At 39.0% G+C, this 19,464-nt stretch overlaps 1 long non-coding RNA gene across 1 annotated transcript; it reads right to left on the bottom strand.

Moving 5' to 3' along the window:
• Window positions 1–1,868: 1,868 nt before the first annotated feature.
• Window positions 1,869–18,256, bottom strand: LOC308653962. Its single transcript, XR_014023145.1, has 3 exons — window positions 17,992–18,256; window positions 2,540–3,229; window positions 1,869–2,437 (listed from the first exon to the last, which is right to left on the bottom strand). It is a non-coding gene; the product is annotated as an uncharacterized lncRNA (long non-coding RNA).
• Between the last annotated feature and the right edge of the window lie 1,208 nt (window positions 18,257–19,464).

Here is a 19,464-nt window from a genome sequence, read left to right as displayed (position 1 = left end):
CCAATTGGTTGAGATATAATGTTTTCAAATTTTTGAAAATACACATAAAAAAGAAGAAAATAAAAATCACTCTTAATCCTACCACCATGGTGGTTATACTGATGCTTATTTGCCCACTTAGAACACACACACACACACACACACACACACACACACACACACACAGATGTTCATGTGATACTTTTCAGGGTATTAAATAGTGTGCAGTGACATGATTTTGTTGTGTTCATGTCCAAGAACTTTATGATAAAAAACAAAACAAAATATACAAGCAACAGTAAAGCTGCCTGCCTTTTTTTTTTTTTTTTAATACCAAGAATTGAGCTCAGGGGCACTTGACCAGCAAGCCACATCCCCAGCTCTATCTTGCATTTTATTTAAAGACAGGGTGGGCTGGGGATGTGGCTCAGTGGTAGAGTGCTTGCCTAGCATGAGTGAGGCACTGGGTTTGATTCTCAGCACTGTATATTAATAAATAAAGCAAAGGTCCAGTGATAACTAAAAGAAAAAAAAGACAGGGGCTCACTGACTTGCTTAGCACCTTGCTTTTGCTAAAGCTGGCTTTGAACTCGAGACCCTTCTGCCTCAGCCTCCCAAATGGCTGGGATTACAGGCACCTGGGTTTTTTTATTTTGTTTTGTTTTGTTTTGTTTTTGTTTTCAGTACTGGGATTGAACCTAGGAGTGCTTTACCACTAACCTACACTCCTACCTCTTTTTATTTTTATTTAGAGACAAGATTTTGCTAAGTTGCTGAGGGTCTTGTTGAGTTGCTGAGGCTGGCTTTTAGCCTACCAAATTGCTGGGATTGCTGGTGCGGGCAACTAGGGTCATCTACCAACTCTATTTTCTAAAGTTTCCAAGAAGCAGACTTGTGAAAGAAATCAGCTTCTGGGTCTTAATTCCTTCTGTGCATATATCTGCTACTGTATTCAAGTCTTATGAGAAAGGCAGGGTTTGATTTTGTCTCTTCAGAGCAAAGTGGTTAAGCACTCTTTTATTCAATCCCTGGCACCAAAACCAAAACAAAACTAAACCAAACAAACAAAAAACAAACCAAGAAAGATACTTACTAGTGGAAATTTAAGAGAAAAGAATATAATAATGTTACCAGGCACAGTAGCACATACCTGTAATTCTAATTACTCTGGAAGCTATGGCAGGAGGATCACAACCCTGTCTCAAATTAAAAAATATGGGGTTTGGGATGTAGCTGGGTGATAGAGTGTTCCTTGATTCAAGCCCCACTACCACAAAATAGGAAGAAAAAAATATAATAATGACATGAAATGTGAGAGATGAACAGCCTCATTCATGATAAGTAAAATTAATTTATAATACATTGGCAAAAAAATACACGGACAGACCATTTTTCATTAAAAAATTGGTGAAGTCCAAAAAGTTTGATAAACTATTGGTGAGGTTTAGGGAAATAGGTGCCTTCATACATTATGAGTGGGAGTGCAAAACAGTACATTTCATGAAAGGTATTTAGCAAAATTTATCATAATCACAAGTGCTTATATCATTTGACCTGCGTCTAGGCACTTATCATGAAATATCCTCTTTTCTGTTAAATAATATATGAAGCTATTCTTTGCAACTTTTTTTTAATAATAAAAGGTTGGAAACAACCTAAATGTCCATCAAGGCTTAGTTTAACTATAATAACATTTATACTAGGGACCACTTTTCAGCTTAAAATAGAATGAGAGTGCTTTTTATGTATAGATATAGAATGATTTTGAAGATATGTTAAGTGCAAAAAAGCAAGGTACAAAATAGGGTGTATAGTATGCCATCATTTTGTGGAAATAGTTGTCTGTATTTACTTGTATATAAAACTGTATTTACTTGTATAAAAAATAGTTCTATAAGCATGCACAAAATCCTGGCATTGTTGGTTGTCCTGAGCTTGAGAGCTAGGTGGCTGAGGGACAGAGCTATGCAGGAGATATTTTAAGTATGTCTTTTCATATTTATTTCTTAACTTCTGAACCAGGTGAATGTATTACTTTAAAAAAAATAAGCAATTTGTTCTTGTTTTTGAGAAATAGGAATTAATCCAATCATCATCCTGAAAAAATTTAGGTTTTTGTTAAAAATCTCAATAAAAGCAGCAAATAACCTTGTAAATATTCTTCATTCTTATTTCATGATTGGATAAGGGAGAGAGAGATGGAGTGTGAGAAAGTGGGAATGTCAGATGCCACCAAGGAGACTAGAGGTGATGGGGCCCCAGGAACAAGATGAAGAGGCACAGAAAAGGCAGGAGCCAGGCGGGACCTTGGTTGCAGACCTGGGTATTGCTGTTGAATTAAAATGCAGCTACTATACTTTGGCTTTCACTTCAGGGTATGCCTCAGACCAGACTGTCCTTTGTTTCTTCTGCTCTTTGAGATTGGGTTTATTTTTCCATGGACTTCTTGGGGTTTCTCCTGTGTAAAAGAAATTGGCAAAGGTTTGAAAAATTTACTTAGCGAACATGAGGGTCCTCTGACCCCATCAGAAAAAATAAACAAGTGTAAAGTAGTACTTACAGGAGGATAGAATAACTGTGACTTCATGATTTGGCAGCTTTTGTCAATAGTATTAATTGTGGCTATTCAGTGCTCTAATAGAACTTATCCACATGTGTACAGTGTGAGGACATAGTACGGAGATAAATTCCACATGATTTGCCCCGGTGTATTTTGCTTCCATTTAATACTAATTATGACTTTCCAATACAAAAACCTCCACTGTAGAAGATATGAAGATAATGATTTGATGATTTATCTTTTTTAATGCACTTGATTGTGAAGTTTTTTAGAATAATGAGCTAAATCTTTTTCACCTTTGTCTTCTCCAACCTAGCACAGTACTAATTCATGGTATGTGTTCACTGCTGAATTTAACTTGATATGGGTTGCTCTTGGTTAAGGGCTATGCTTGACTGCATACAATGAAGACTCAACAAACCACGGCTTATGCAAGGGAAGAGGACAAGGGATGGTATAGCTCAGTGATAGAATGGTTGCCTAATATTCCTGACGCCTTGGGTTTGATCCCCAGCACAAGGATCAGGGCCAACAAACCAATATATAGATCACAAAATAGAAAGTCTAGAGATTGCAACCAGTGTTAGTACAGTGCAGTATTTACTGGGCTCCATCAATAACATAGGCTCTGTCCAAATATTTCCGTTTGCCAGACTAGCATTCCTCATTGTTCTCAAGGTCCACACCCATCTGGAAGAGAAGTTGGGGGCAAAGAAAAAAGTCTAAGTTAATAAACCCTAAACCAAGAAAGTCCACTTACCCCCTCGTTGGCTAAAAGTGGATCGCTGGGCTCTGCCTAAGGTACAACGGCTTCTGGGAAACTGAGCATTTTAACCGAGTGCACAGCTGCAGTCATAATAAAATGAAGATTCTTTTAGTAAAGTAGAAGGAGGTAATGAAATAATGAGTACTAGTATCGATCACACGTATGAAAGGCACACAAAAAACATTTCCAATTCTGAGCTTCTCTTCTATTCCCCGTATTTCTTCTGCCTTTATTATTATTTTTTTTATTTTTATATTTTTGCAGTACTGGGAATTGAACATAGAGTCTAACCAAGCATTCTACCACTGAGCTACATCCCCCACCTCTCTTCTGTCCTTTAGACTGGAGATGGTGACATTCCTTTCTCTAGCAAATCCCAGAGGGTTCAGTTTGACTAAGGCCATGGGAAACCATTCATTACTTTTCTCCTCTCACCCTTTCATCCCCAACAAGGTAATGTTCTAACTAAACTAAGTAGCCTGGCTGCATATTCTCTAAACCCATACTCAAGTCTTCAGGGGTGAGAGCTAGGATATTCTCTAGGGCAGAATTGGACCCTTCTCTCTCTCTCTCTTCTGCAATTCCAGCATCCTCCCCTCTGTGCAGCAGACCTCTGTGGATCATGTCATGGGACTGTCTTCATTAGTGGATTTCCTACAAACATCTGGCAGTACAGCCTGGCCCGTTTCAATCCTCTGAGTCCTCCCAGACCACAGGCGTTCTCCGGGATGGTCAAGTGATCTTTCCCCAGAGTCTGTAGAGGAAATTTGTGCTGGTCTCCTGTGCTTCTCTCAGAGTAAGAGAAGGTTGTTGTTTTTTTCTTTCTTTTTTTTTTTTTTTTTTTAGAGAGAGAGAGAGAGAGAGAATCTTAATATTTATTTTTTAGTTATCGGCAGACACAATATCTTTGTTGGTATGTGGTGCTGAGGATCGAACCCGGGCCGCATGCATACCAGGCAAGCGCGCTACCACTTGAGCCACATCCCCAGCCCGAGAAGGTTGTTTATTCCACATAATTAATGGACAGAGAAACTGTGCCTAATTTATTTCACTCATAGGAATGCAAGTCTGTTCTTTCAAGAGAATGTGTGTCTTTGCCTCACCCAAGCAGACTCATAATTTCCCATAAAGGATCAAGGATGGGGGGAAGGAGCAATTCTCAAAAAATCTGGAAAAGGAACTCAACCTGGTTTTTAAAGAAATCCTGTTTCTGTTTGAGTCATATCGCCTTAAGTGCCTTGTGTCATTGTTAAAAATTATTATCAAAAGGCATTTAATGAGGATTTTTGGTTTAGAGTTCTGTGCTACAGGCTGGATTCGGTGACTTTTCAGATTTTTCTATCTCTTCATGAAGTCACTGTCATTTAACTTCCCTGGAACCAGGAGTATTGGATTTTATTCACACACCCAAAGTGATTTAAATAGCCAGCTCATTTCAAATGCCCGCCTGCTGTATAGAGCAGTGAGCAAGGGACAGTGATAAATTACAATGGCTGTGGCTCTGAGACCCTGTCAAATTACATTTACAAAATTCCTTGCAGAGGGTTTTATGAATTCTTTGGGGGTAGATTAGAAAAATCCGCATCATTTCCAGAAGAAGTCATTAGTTAATTAATTAATTCTACATCCCATAATAGTCATGTGTCTGTGTAGTGGTAAAAGCTGATAATGGGATGGAAAAAGCATGGATTTCAGACTCAGGGCTTTGTCTGAACTCCAGCCCCGCAGTTTCATACTGGAAACATGATCCTGAGCCAGTAATAAAGCTTCTCTTTGCCTTAGTTTCTTCGTCTGTAATTCTGTCTTGCAGGATTATTGCTACGAATGTGAAGTTCTTGACTCATGGCAAAATGCTTGATAGGGGTGACTGTAAGTAATATGCAAAGTGTTTTCCAGTGTTTTACGTCCTCTGAAACCTGCAAATGGAGATGGGCATTGGCCTCAGCACTACCTCCTATGACATAAATACTGTCACTGAGTTAAGGTGGGACTGTCCTATTCTCTCCCTTCCCAGTTCCTCTGCCTAGTTTGTCATCTTCTTTGGGAAAAATCCCCTGGGCCTTGAGATTGGGTTAGGCATCTGGGCTCTCTCATCACTCCCTGGGCTCGTCCTGTGGCAGCCCGGCATGGTGTTCTAAATGTCTGCCTGCTCTGGAGTCCGTGCTTTGCTTTGTTTCAAGAATGCACAGGTCATGGTAGCCACTTAATAAAATAATTTTTAAAAACTGAAAAGTTTTATTAAAGTATAATTTGCATAACATAAAACCTGTTTTAAGTATTTAATCCAGTGGTTTTCCAATCAAATTACAGAATTGCACACACTTTACCACAGTCTGGCGTTGAAATGATTCCATTCCCCACAGAGATCCATCATGCCTGTTGCAGTCACCCCTTTTCTGCCTCCAGCCCCAGGCAACCACTGATCTTTCTATCTCTATAGATCTGTCCAGGCATTTCATATAAATCTACAGGGATTTTTTCCTTTGATTTGTCTCAACATTTTATGTAAGTGGAATCATACCATATGTATTCTTTTGTATCTTGCTTCTTTCACATTGCATGAAGTTTTGGAGGTTTATTCGTGTTACAATGTATACCCGTAGTTTGTTCCCTTTTTCTTTCTTTCTTCTTTTTCTTTTTTTGATGCTGGGGATCGAACCCAGGGTCTTGTGCATGCAAGGCAAAATGAACACTCTATCAACTGAGCTATATCCCTAGTCCTGATCCCTGTTTCTTGATGAATAAGAGTCCATTGTATGAACACTACAGGAGCATGGTCTAAACATTAATGTGCATGCTGTGACTAGTGCAGTGCCTGAATACAATAATAAGAGCTAATTAAAATGTTTCTTGCTTGGGCTGCAGATATAGCTTGGTAGTAGAATATTTGCTTAACATGTTCAAGGTCCTGGGTATAATCCTCAGTGCTGCCTGCTCTCCCACACCCCAAAAATGTATGTCACTTGAATTAAATTCACATTGTGAGCCAAGTGCTATGACACTCGCCTGTAATTCCAACTTGGGAGAGTGGGACAGGAGGATCATAAGTTTGAGGACAGCCTGGGCAAATTAAAAAGACCCTTCGCAACTTAGTGAGGCCTTGTCTCAAAACAAAAAATAAAAGGGACTGGGCATATACCTCAGTGGATATATTCAATATCCCTAGGTTTAATCTGTGATACAAAAATTCACACAGTGATAATATTGAAGTTGGTCCGATATTAATTCACATGGTAAAGGGCAGGGTGGGGAGAGACAAGAATACAGAGTCAAACTTACATGTTGGGTATGGCTGTGTCCAGTCATTTTACCTGAAGGGACACCTCAGTAGCCTTCTTACCTTGCCATTTCATCTTGAATGGATTTTGTAAATTATGAAATGAAAAACAAGTCCTTCCCACTGCTGTTTTCTCCTTCCTTCCTTCTCTTTCTCTATGTCAAATTTGAACCATTCATATTTGTCCCAAATATAGTCACTTCTCAAAAATATGAAGTGACTATTTATTTATTTATTTATTCAACAATACATATTGAGCACCTACTGTCTACTTGTCATTATTTTAGGTGTTTGGAGTATTTCAGCAAATAAACAGACAAAAATCCTCAGTTTCCTGATATAAATGTATTTACACTTGGCAATCCCTTAACTATCAGTATTACTTAAATATTTGGCCCATAAAAGCCCAACATGTTTTTCAAAGGATCATGAAACATGACATCAAAAGATGTGAAGAAATTATTCATGTGGAGGGAAATATAGAAAATGGCCCAAGACACAGATTAGCCCAATAATGATGAAAGAAATGAAAAATTATACAAGAAGAATTCTTCCATGGATTTCACCTCTTAGGTCCCCTCCTTTCTCAGGGGAGAAGTCTTTTCTGCTGTCCTTTAATAAAGCTTCTACTTTCCACAATAAAATTGCCTCAGCCTGGTTCTCTGGTGTTATACTTCAGCACTGGGGAAGCAAAGACTCTTCACCGGATCACTAGGCAATGCGGAGCTGATGTGGATCTGGGGCGAACAGTCTGGGCCTCTCAGAACACACACCGAGCTCAGATCGGCTGCATTCAAGCTCCCATTCGCCTGCTGCTCACAGCCAAACTGCTGTGACTCAGCACTAACTATCCCGCCGAAACAACTGGTCAGCCCTTCTAATCCTACGGAGGTAAATGCCAACCAAGCCTTCATAGGCAGTGGCCACAGTATTGAAAAGGGGCTTGGGAGAGACAGTCAGGACCCACCCATTGCATTGGTCACCCGGCAAAGTGAACGAACTGTCACCATTTGCATGGGATACCACCATGGCAGAGAACTGATGTCACCAAAACGTGGCAGAGGAGATAAATACATTGAAACCAATGGCGACAGCATCAAATAAATTTATAGGAGTAAACAGTCACTCAGCAGTCAAACAGCAAGAAGTAACATGAGCAGCTTCAAAAATCAAGGAAGAAAAGGAGTACAAACAATGCAGGACAGCCTAAATATTCAGGAGGACCTAGAGTCTTCAGAAAAATGGTCATATAAGGAACTCAAGGAATACCTTAGACAGATGGAATGGAACTTTAAAGAGGATACAAGACAGCAAATTCAAACAGTGAAAGAATACATTGAAAATGAATTACATAAACAGATAAAAGAAGAAGTTAAGCATCTTTATCAGGAGATAGAGATTATAAAAAAATCAAACAATAATTCTAGAAATGAAAGAAACTATAAACCAAATTAAAAACTCAATTGAGAGTATCACTAACAGAGTGGAGCAAGTAGAAGCCAGAACATCAGATAATGAAGACAAAATATATCATCTTGAAAAAAGTCTAGCCAACTCAGAAAGGCTGGTTAAAAATCACGAGAAAAACATCCAAGAGATATGGGATAACATAAAAATACCAAATTTAAGAGTCATCGGGATATAGGAAGGTATAGAGATTCAAACCAAGGGAATGAGTAACCTGCTGAATGAAATAATTACAGAAAACTTTCCAGAAATAAAAAAGGGAACGGATATACAAATGGTAGAGGCATACAGGACACCGAACACACAAAATCACAGTAGACCAACGCCAAGACACATTGTTATGATGATATCCAATATACAAAACAAAGAGAAAATATTAAAAGCTACAAGAGAAAGGAGGCAGATTACATTCAGGGGTAAACCAATAAGGTTAACAACGGATTTTTCATCATAGACACTGAAAGCAAGAAGATCCTGGAACAACGTATTTAAACACTGAAAAACAATGGATGCCAACCAAGAATTCTGTATCCAGCAAAATTAAGCTTCAGGTATGACAATGAAATAAAAATCTTCCATGATAAACAAAAGCTAAAAGAATTTGCAGCCAGAAAACCAGCATTGCAAAGCGTCTTGAGCAAAACACTACACGAGGAAGAAATGAAAAACAATAACCAAAACTATCAGTGAGAAGTGCCTCGGTAAAGGCAGAGGGCGGGGGGCGGGGGGGAAGCTAATCATGGAGAAACAAACTAAATTAGAAAAAAAAAGATAAATAATCAAACATGGCAGGAAGTACAAACCATATATCAATAGTAACTCTAAATGTTAATGGCTTAAACTCTCCAATAAAGCGACATAGGCTGGTAACATGGATTAAAAAAACAAATCCAACAATATGCTGCCTCCAGGGGACACATCTGATTGGAAAAGACATACACAGGCTCAAGGTGAAAGGTTGAGAAAAAAATATACCACGCACACGGTCCTTGTAAGCAAGCAGGGGTGGCCATCCTCATATCGAATAAAATCGACTTCAAGACTAAGTTAATCAAAAGGGATAAGGAAGGACATTATATACTATTAAAAGGAACCATTCACCAACAAGACATAACAATTATCAATATTTATGCACCAAATAATGGTGCTGCAACGTTCATAAAACAAATTCTCCCCAAGTTCAAGAATCAAATAGACCACAACACAATAATTATGGGTGACTTCAACACACCTCTCTCACCATTGGACAGATCCTCCAAACAAATGCTGAATAAAGAACTATAGAACTCAATATCACAATCAATAACCTAGACTTAACTGACATATATAGAATATATCAACCATCATCAAGTGGATATACTTTTTTCTCAGCAGCACATGGATCCTTCTCAAAAATAGACCATATATTATGCCATAGGGCAACCCTCAGTAAATATAGAGGGGTGGAGATAATACCATGCATTTTATCTGATCATAATGGAATGAAACTGGAAATCAATGATAAAAGAAGGAAGGAAAAATCCTACATCACATGGAAAATGAACAATATGTTACTGAATGATCAATGGGTTACAGAAGACATAAAGGAGGAAATCAAAAAATTCTTAGATATAAATGAAAATACAGACACAACATATCAGAATCTATGGGACACAATGAAAGCAGTTTTAAGAGGGAAATTCATCGCCTGGAGGTCATTCCTCAAAAAAAGGAAAAACCAACAAATAAATGAGCTCACACTTCATCTCAAAGCCCTAGAAAAGGAAGAGCAAAATAACAGCAAATGTAGCAGAAGGCAAGAAATAATTAAAATCAGAGCAGAAATCAATGAAATTGAAACAAAAGAAACTATTGAAAAAATTAACAAAACTAAAAGTTGGTTCTTTGAAAAAATAAATAAGATTGACAGACCCTTAGCCATGCTAATGAACAGAAGAAGAGAGCGAACTCAAATTACTAGCATACGGGATGAAAAAGGCAATATCACAATAGATGCTACAGAAATACAGAAGACAATTAGAAATTATTTTGAAAACCTATATTCCAATAAAATAGAAGATAGTGAAGACATCAATAAATTTCTTAAGTCATATGATTTGCCCAGACTGAGTCAGGAGGATACACACAATTTGAACAGACCAATATCAATGGATGAAATAGAAGAAGCAATCAAAAGACTACCAACCAAGAAAAGCCCAGCACCGGATGGGTATACAGCGGAGTTTTACAAAACCTTTAAAGAAGAATTAATACCAATACTTTTCAAGTTATTTCAGGAAATAGAAAAAGAGGGACCTCTTCCAAATTCATTCTATGAGGCCAACATCACCCTGATTCCGAAACCAGACAAAGACACCTCAAAGAAAGAAAACTACAGACCAATATCTCTGATGAACCTAGATGCAAAAATCCTCAATAAAATTCTGGCGAATCAGATACAAAGGCACATCAAAAAAATTGTGCACCATGATCAAGTGGGATTCATCCCTGGGATGCAAAGATGGTTCAATATACGAAAATCAATAAATGTTATTCACCACATCAGTAGACTTAAAGAACCATATGATCATCTCGATAGATGCAGAGAAAGCATTTGACAAAGTACAGCATCCCTTTATGTTCAAAACATTAGAAAAACTAGGGATAACAGGAACTTACCTCGACATTGTAAAAGCTATCTCTGCTAAGCCTCAGGCTAGCATCATTCTGAATGGAGAAAAATTGAAGGCATTCCCTCTAAAATCTGGAACAAGACAGGGATGCCCTCTATCACCACTTCTATTCAATATAGTTCTCGAAACACTGGCCAGAGCAATTAGACAGACGAAAGAAATTAAAGGCATAAAAATAGGAAAAGAAGAACTTAAATTATCACTATTTGCGGATGACATGATTCTATACCTAGAAGACCCAAAAGGGTCTACAAAGAAATTACTAGAACTAATAAATGAATTCAGCAAAGTGGCAGGATATAAAATCAACATGCATAAGTCAAAGGCATTTCTGTATATCAGCGACAAAACTTCTGAAACGGAAATGAGGAAAAACACTCCATTCACAATATCCTCAAAAAAATAAAATACTTGGGAATCAACCTAACAAAAGAGGTGAAAGATTTATACAGTGAAAACTACAGAACCCTAAAGAGAGAAGTAGAAGAAAATCTTAGAAGATGGAAAAATATACCCTGTTCATGGATAGGCAGAACTAACATCATCAAAATGGCGATATTACCAAAAGTTCTCTATAGGTTTAATGCAATGCCAATCAAAATCCCAATGGCATTTCTTGTAGAAATAGATAAAGCAATCATGAAATTCATATGGAAAAATAAAAGACCCAGAATAGCAAAAGGAATTCTAGGCAGGAAGTGTGAATCAGGCGGTATAGCGATACCAGATTTCAAACTGTACTACAGAGCAATAGTGACAACAACAGCATGGTACTGGTACAAAAACAGGCGGGTGGACCAATGGTACAGAATAGAGGACACAGAGACTAATCCACAAAGTTACAACTATCTTATATTTGATAAAGGGGCTAAAAGCATGCAATAGAGGAAGGATAGCATCTTTAACAAATGGTGTTGGGAAAACTGGAAATCCATATGCAACAAAATGAAACTGAATCCCTTTCTCTCGCCATGCACAAAAGTTAACTCAAAATGAATCAAGGAGCTTGATATCAAATCAAAGACTCTGCGTCTGATAGAAGAAAAAGTTGGCTCCGATCTACATATTGTGGGGTCGGGCTCCAAATTCCTTAATAGGACACCCATAGCACAAGAGTTAATAACAAGAATCAACAAATGGGACTTACTTAAACTAAAACGTTTTTTTCTCAGCAAGAGAAACAATAAAAGAGGTAAATAGGGAGCCTACATCCTGGGAACAAATTTTTACTCCTCACACTTCAGATAGAGCCCTAATATCCAGAGTATACAAAGAACTCAAAAAATTAGACAATAAGATAACAAATAACCCAATCAACAAATGGGCCAAGGACCTGAACAGACACTTCTCAGAGGAGGACATACAATCAATCAACAAGTACATGAAAAAATGCTCACCATCTCTAGCAGTTAGAGAAATGCAAATCAAAACCACCCTAAGATACCATCTCACTCCAGTAAGATGGGCAGCCATTATGAAGTCAAACAACAAGTGCTGGCGATGATGTGGGGAAAAGGGTATTCTTGTACATTGCTGGTGGGACTGCAAATTGGTGTGGCCAATTTGGAAAGCAGTATGGAGATTCCTGGGAAAGCTGGGAATGGAACCACCATTTGACCCAGCTATTGCCCTTCTCGGACTATTCCCTGAAGACCTTAAAAGAGCGTACTACAGGGATACTGCCACGTCGATGTTCATAGCAGCACAATTCCCAATAGCTAGACTGTGGAACCAACCCAGATGCCCTTCAATAGATGAATGGATAAAAAAAAATGTGGCATTTATACACCATGGAGTATTACGCAGCACTAAAAAATGACAAAATCATGGAATTTGCAAGGAAATGGATGGCACTAGAGCAGATTATGCTTAGTGAAGCTAGCCAATCCCTAAAAAACAAATGCCAAATGTCTTCTTTGATATAATGAGAGCAACTAAGAACAGAGCAGGGAGGAAGAGCAGGAAGAAAAGATTAACATTAAACAGAGACATGAGGTGGGAGGGAAAGGGAGAGAAAAGTGAAATTGCATGGAAATGGAGGGAGACCCTCATTGCTATACAAAATTACATATAAGAGGTTGTGAGGGGAATGGGAAAATAAACAAGGAGATAAATGAATTACAGTAGATGGGATAGAGAGAGAAGATGGGAGGGGAGGGGAGGGGGATAGTAGGGGATAGGAAAGGTAGCAGAATACAACAGTTACTAATAGGGAATTATGTAAAATTGTGGATGTGTAACCGATGTGATTCTGCAATCTGTATTTGGGGTAAAAATGGGAGTTCATAACCCACTTGAGTCTAATGTATGAAATATGATATGTCAAGAGCTTTGTAATGTTTTCAACAACCAATAAAAAAAAATCTTAAAAAAAGAAAAATTATACAATTTTTAAGTTATCCAAAAGAAATAAAAAATTATTACATGCAAGGTAGAAGAGATTAAGGGAGAACAGAAATGCTCATAAACTGCTTATATCATTAATAAATTGGTGAGTCTTTGGAAATGCAAACTGATGACATGAAGTGGGTGCTAGACATATCACTATTTTTAGGTATAGTTTTTTTTTTTTCATGAATGTCCAAAGGAAAAAAATTTTGGGGGAAAAGCTATACCAGTGCTATTAATAAAAAGATTGGATATACTCCAAAAGTCCCACCATTAGGCTGTAGATAAGAAAACTATGGTATGATGGGATGGAATGCTTTTATCCACTAAAAAACGAGAAGGCTATGAACTATGTGTTATATAGACTGTCTATACAACACAGTGTTAGTTAAAACAAAAGAATGAAGGAAGTTATATATGAACTGATTATAGTTATATAAAATATATAAGACAAAAGCACAAAGTGATATACGTATTTGTATTTGACAAGTTTCTTGTGACATACAGAGTAGATTTTTAAAAACAGTATCTACTTTCCCCACTATATCACAAAGTCTTAAGTTCTTTCACATAGTCCCCACATCTACCCCCTCCTTTTCTAGTTCTTTACACTAATAAATGAAAGGGACACTATTCCTCTCCTTAGATGCAGCACCCAGGCTGCTCCATCAACACAGATGCCGATGAATTGCAGAGTAGCAGGTTTGGAAAGGTTCTGGGGATTAATCAAGGCAGGCTTCTATTCTGTAGAAGCAGAAATTGGGGTCCACGGGGAAGGCCTTACTTGTGATCTCCCTGCTAGTTAGTCACAAAGATAGTCTCAATCTTCTTCCCTACCTGATACAGTCACTGGTACAAAGCAGGAATTCATGAACGTTTCTTAAATGATTGATGGATATTTATAATAGAAGGTCATTGCCGAATTTCATTGGAAACCCCACATCCTAGGGTCTAGTCTTTGGCTATCCAGCTGAGAGTCAACATCTGAGCATGAAAGATTTAGACTCATAGAGCAGAACCAAAACACACACACACACACAAAAAGAAAAGTAAAAGCCGTGTGGAGAGGCAGGAGGATTGCAAGTTCAAGGCCAGCCTTAGAAAATTAGTGAGGCCCTAAATAATTTAGTGAGACCCTGTCTCAAAATAAAATACAAAAAGGGCTGGGGATGTGGCTCAGTGGTAAAATTTCCCTGGATATAATACCCAATACAGAAAAACAAAAAAGAAAGAAAGAAAGAAAAAGAAACTAAAACTTGTTTAACCTAAAGTTCTTGAAATAGACCTAATCTTCATAGATGTACCCAGTACTCTGCTGATCTCAGTCCTGGACCAGCTAAAAAAATATGGGTTTTATTTTTGTTTTTGTTTTTTTCTTTGGTTTATTTTAGGCTGTTTGCTGTAGTATTTTCCTTTGTGTTTGATGATATTGTGTGGATGGGTAAACCGGCTTTTATTTCTATTAGAGCATAAGGTTCATTATTTGTTTCAAAGGAAGCAGAGCTGGTATGGGAAGTTCAGAGAGGGTCATGAAGGAAAAGAGGGCTATCTGTCTTACTGCCAAACTATGCAGTATGAAGAAAACCAGCATGGAAGAAGACATCTGGCTACTCATGTTATTTTGGATGTAGTACAGGCTAAGGGCAAGGATCTGCTCTCTAATTAGTGAAGTGATCTTGACTTCACTCTGGTCTTAGTTTCTTCAAGGGTTAACACCAATTTTGATTAAGAGGCTCCTAGGAGGTACAGATATAAAAGATTTTTGAAAAATGCAACATTCAATACAAACTTGTAGTGGTGATAGTTGAAACTGAATTCAGAATGGGGGAATAATTTCTTAAAAAGGCAGTTGGTATGATGTCATTCAACTGACATGATGACAGAAGAGAGTGAGCAGAGGATGCTGTCTTGGTTCATTTTGTGCCGATGTAACAGAATTCCACAGACTGAGTAATTTATAAACAAAGGAAGCCTATGTGTCTCATGTTTCTGGAGGCTGGGAAGTCCAGGGCTTGGTAGTGGCATCTGCAAGGGTCATCCCATGGTAGAAGGCAGAAGGGCAAGCAAACATATGAGATAGGGAGAGGAAAATCAGGTTTCAGCTCATCCTTTTTTTCAAGAGCCCACTCCTGCAGAAACTAACTCACTTCCCTATCACAGTACCAATCCATTCATGGCATTAGAGCCTTCAGAACCTAATCACTTCTTTAAAAAGACACTACCTCTTGATGTGATCACAATTTGCAATTAAATGTTAGCATGATTTTTGGAGGGGACAGACGATACTACACTTACAAAGAGGGAAGTATCATAGACAGTGGTGAAAAATCTTTGGTCATGATTTCTTTTTGTCCACTCATCTACCTCCTAGCCACCACTAAACACTAAACAGTAATGGACTTTGGTCAAAAGATATCCTTCCCATTATCTGCATCTTAACACTATCAGCCTATTGCTAACTACAGAACCCTGTCAAGGAGCTGTGTTTGAATAGAAGAACAACAGTTAGATTCAAGAGCTTGAATATAGGCCTGAGTTCTTGCCCATATTGTTTGTGTGACCTGGAAGTTTTTTGTTTCTATTTATCTTTCTCATCTTGAGTTTCCTCATCCATAGCAAAGGAAGTATAATCTGTTTAACTACCCCGAGGCAGTATCCAAACAAATAATATTTGCAAAAACACTTTACAAAGTATAAAGTGCATTAGAAATGCTCATTCATTGTTATTTATTTTTTTAAAAAAATTCTTTTGTATTTGTAAATGGACAGAATGCCTTTATTTTATTTGTTTATTTTTATGTGATGCTAAGGATCGAACCCAGTGCCTCACATGTGTTAGGCAAGTGTTCTGCCACTGAGCTACAGCCCCAGCTCTCATTGTTATTTCTTTTTTTTTTTTAAAGAGAGAGGGAGAGAATTTTTAATGTTTATTTTTTAGTTTTCGGCGGACACAACATCTTTGTTTGTATGTGGTGCTGAGGATTGAAGCCGGGCCGCACGCATGCCAGGCGAGCGCTCTACCGCTTGAGCCACATCCCCAGCCCTCATTGTTATTTCTTAAGCTATTTTTGCCTGGGTTTCTTAATTTGTAAGTAGGACAGTAACATCTGTCTCACCAGGCTACCATGACTCCATATAGAACCTTGTGTATGTAATTGTGTCTCACATTGCAGCTTACCCTAGATTAGGCTCCTGGTTCTCTGCCACCAATGGCATCCTTCTTGTCCTATTGATGAATTTCACCTTCAGAGAGCTTGCACTTGACTTTTTGAGCTAAGTCATTCCCAGGATTGACGCGGTCACCTAGGTCTTTTCTTAGGCTCCGCCACTTGAGGAAGCTGGGACACTCATTTGACAAGAAGTCCTTGGTGCTCTCCCCAAAGGGAATTTAGATATCCACTCTGCCACCAGAGTTAGAGGGAGGCCCAGGAAGAGGTGGAAAAGCAGAGAGGGTGGTCAGAAGACTGTGCCACTAAAAGCCCCAGGACTCTGGGCAAGAGGAGGGGCCTTGGGCAAGGAGCCAGCCGCCTCCTGTCTCCCCTCACAAACGGACAGCCCTTCCATTCATGTCCACAGGCGACTATTCTCTGCCTCTTGAGTGGGTCTGAGACTGGAAAACATCTGCACTGGTTTGGTCTGGGTGTGATTTATAAGGACTCCCTGCTGTCACCTCTCTCCTGTCTCCTCTTCACCTCTGGGGCTTGAAGGTTTCTTTTTCTTTTTCCTTTTTTTTTTTTTCTTTAAACAGGCTTGTGTTTCTTGAGAGTGGGTCACCTTGATTTATTATGCCCTGGACTCATTAACAAAGACTCTGGGACAGGTCATTTATTTTCGGAGTGGTGATTTCCTGTCCCACCCCAGCCCTGCTCAGCAGGGGCCTAGTAGGGTGCAGATTCTATTAGCTGCACTGTCACCTGGGAGGGGGCAGGAAGCCAGGGGGACTCAGAGGGCAGAAAACATCCCTTCAGCACGTCTCTCCTCCCTCCAAGGATTTCCTTCAAAGTCCCTTTTGGTTCTTTCTTTTCTCCTACTACAGAAAATGGGACAAAGTTTAAACAACAAAGTTGCCTAGCTGCCTTCTTAAAGGAGCAAGCACTGGCCTTCCTTCTCTATTTATTTGAATTATCTAACATTTAAAGGCAAACCCCAGCAAGATAAAGAGTAAAGTAGAGCAGGTAATTGTAGACACATGGGCTGAGCATGAATTAGATAAGTGAAATGGTCAAAATTTCTGTCTGGCCCTTATTAAAACATTATATTCATGTTTGGCATTCAAATCTGAGGTGTTCCTTTTTTATAGAGAGTAGAAGACAAAAATGAAACTGTTCAAGATTTTTAGAGAGGATCTCAAGGGGAAGATGAAAGAAATTGACATTATTTAGCCTCAAGTTAAGTTTAGGCTGAAGAAAGATTTATTAACTGTTTTCAGGTTTCTGGAAGGTACTTATACATAGGAATGATGGTGACCAGCTGTTTTTTGACTGCACTGAAGATAGAATAAAAGTAAATGAAGTTAAATGAAGTTGTTGCAAAATGATGGAGTAAGTAAGTAGTCATAAAAGTGAGTAGCCACAGCTAAGATCTATTGAGAAAGCTGTGATAAATATATACAAGGTTGTAAAGTTGTTAGCCCCATTTTATAGACTAATGAATTGAGGTTCAGAGAGATTAAGAAACTTGCCAAATGTCACAGTTCTAGGAAATGACCAAATGCTCACTTATTCCATAGCATGCAAAAATGCTGGCTTTGGGGCAAAGACATGCACAATTAATACAGAAAGAAAAATCATCTCATGAAGTGCGGTTAACCTAGATGGTTTTATGTGCAGAGTTCAGGGGATTTGATTCTGTGGACTTTGGGTCTTGGGATTCTATGCTATACCTGTCTCTGTGCTGCAAGAACCGTACTCCAGGAGACCAGCCAAGCACCACCATCTCCCTGAAACACTTGAAAGGCTTTTGGCTCTGTTTTGGCTGGTCATCTCTGTTGCTTGTGGTGGGCTGCACTCCCAAACATAGGCTCTGGTCTCAGGAAGGCCATGGGGTTGATGCTCGTGGATGGCTGAGGCTCAGGAAGCTCCTCTCTGCTACTCACAGTTCATATTCTCTCTCAGGTCTGTCCCTCCATGGGAAGGCCAGTCCAGGAGTTTCTGTTTTTCCATCCTGAGGACCAGAATTAACCCAGAGTCACCAAAGTGGCTGGACTTTTTTTTTTTTTTTTTTTTTTTTTTTTTTTTTTTGTGATACTACGGATTAAACCTAGAGATGCTCTACTGGTGTATTACATTCCCATCTTTTCATCCTTTCTCTTTCTTCCTTCCTTTCTCTCTCTCTCTCTCTCTCTCTCTCTCTCTCTCTCTCTCTCTCTCTCTCATTTTTAGACAGGGTCTTGCTAAGTTGCTGAGACTGGCCTCGTACTTTTAATCCTCTTGCCTGAGCCTCTAGAGTCTTTGGGATTACAGGCATGTGTCACGGTCCCCAGCAGTGCCTGAGCATTTTTTGAGGAACATGCAGGGGTGGGAGGAGCACATCCTAGCTGGATCATTGTCTATGCACTTGAGTCAATTTGGGAATGGCCATGATGGAGGAGCCAGGCTGTAGGACACCAGGGCTGATTTATGGAATGGGAAAGATGACTAACGTTGACTGCATACTTACTCTGTTCAAAGGTCAGCAAACTATCTTAGCTCATTCAGTCTTCCCAACAATCCTACCAAGTAAGTACTATTATTACCCTTATTTATTTTTATAGAAGAGGAGAAGAAGTACAGTAAGGTCAATAACTTGTTTAACCCAGCAGCTAGGGAATGCAAAGTCTTGAAGGCAGAGCTCCAGACAGTGTGACCACAGCGGCTGCATCCTTAACCCCAGGTTTAGCATGAGGTGCTTGCTGCCACCCCCACCAGAGGAACTCTAGTTCTGGGGTCGCTGGCTCAGCAATGACATAGCTTCTTGCTGCCTGGTTTATAAGAAGTACTAACAATTGTAAATATTGCTCTAATTCCCTGCCTCTTTATCTTAAAATAGTCTAGAGGAGAGAAGAACAAGGAGTCAACATTTGTATGCTCCTTAACTCAGATCTTGGGTATTCAGGCCTTAATTCTCTGGCTGCTCAGTTAATTGCTGGGAAGGTGTCTTGAGCTGGTGGAGGATGAGGATGGGTTTTTTCTGTGGTCAATCTCACAGAGAGGGGCAGGAGGAGAGACCCAACCTGTTTCCTGCAGATCTTGAACTAAGTGTTTTCCCATTCCTTACCTGACTTTCATCCTCCAACAGTCAGTTAAGATAGGTGTTGTCAACACAGTTTTACAAATGAGGGAGGTTATGTAACTTGCCCGAGGTCAAGTTGACTGTG

The sequence above is a fragment of the Spermophilus citellus genome, assembly GCF_964194105.1.
Source record: "Spermophilus citellus genome assembly, chromosome: 7".
NCBI lineage: Eukaryota > Metazoa > Chordata > Mammalia > Rodentia > Sciuridae > Spermophilus > Spermophilus citellus.
Note: the sequence above shows the minus strand (reverse complement) of the source record. Positions and strands in the feature narration are given on the sequence as shown.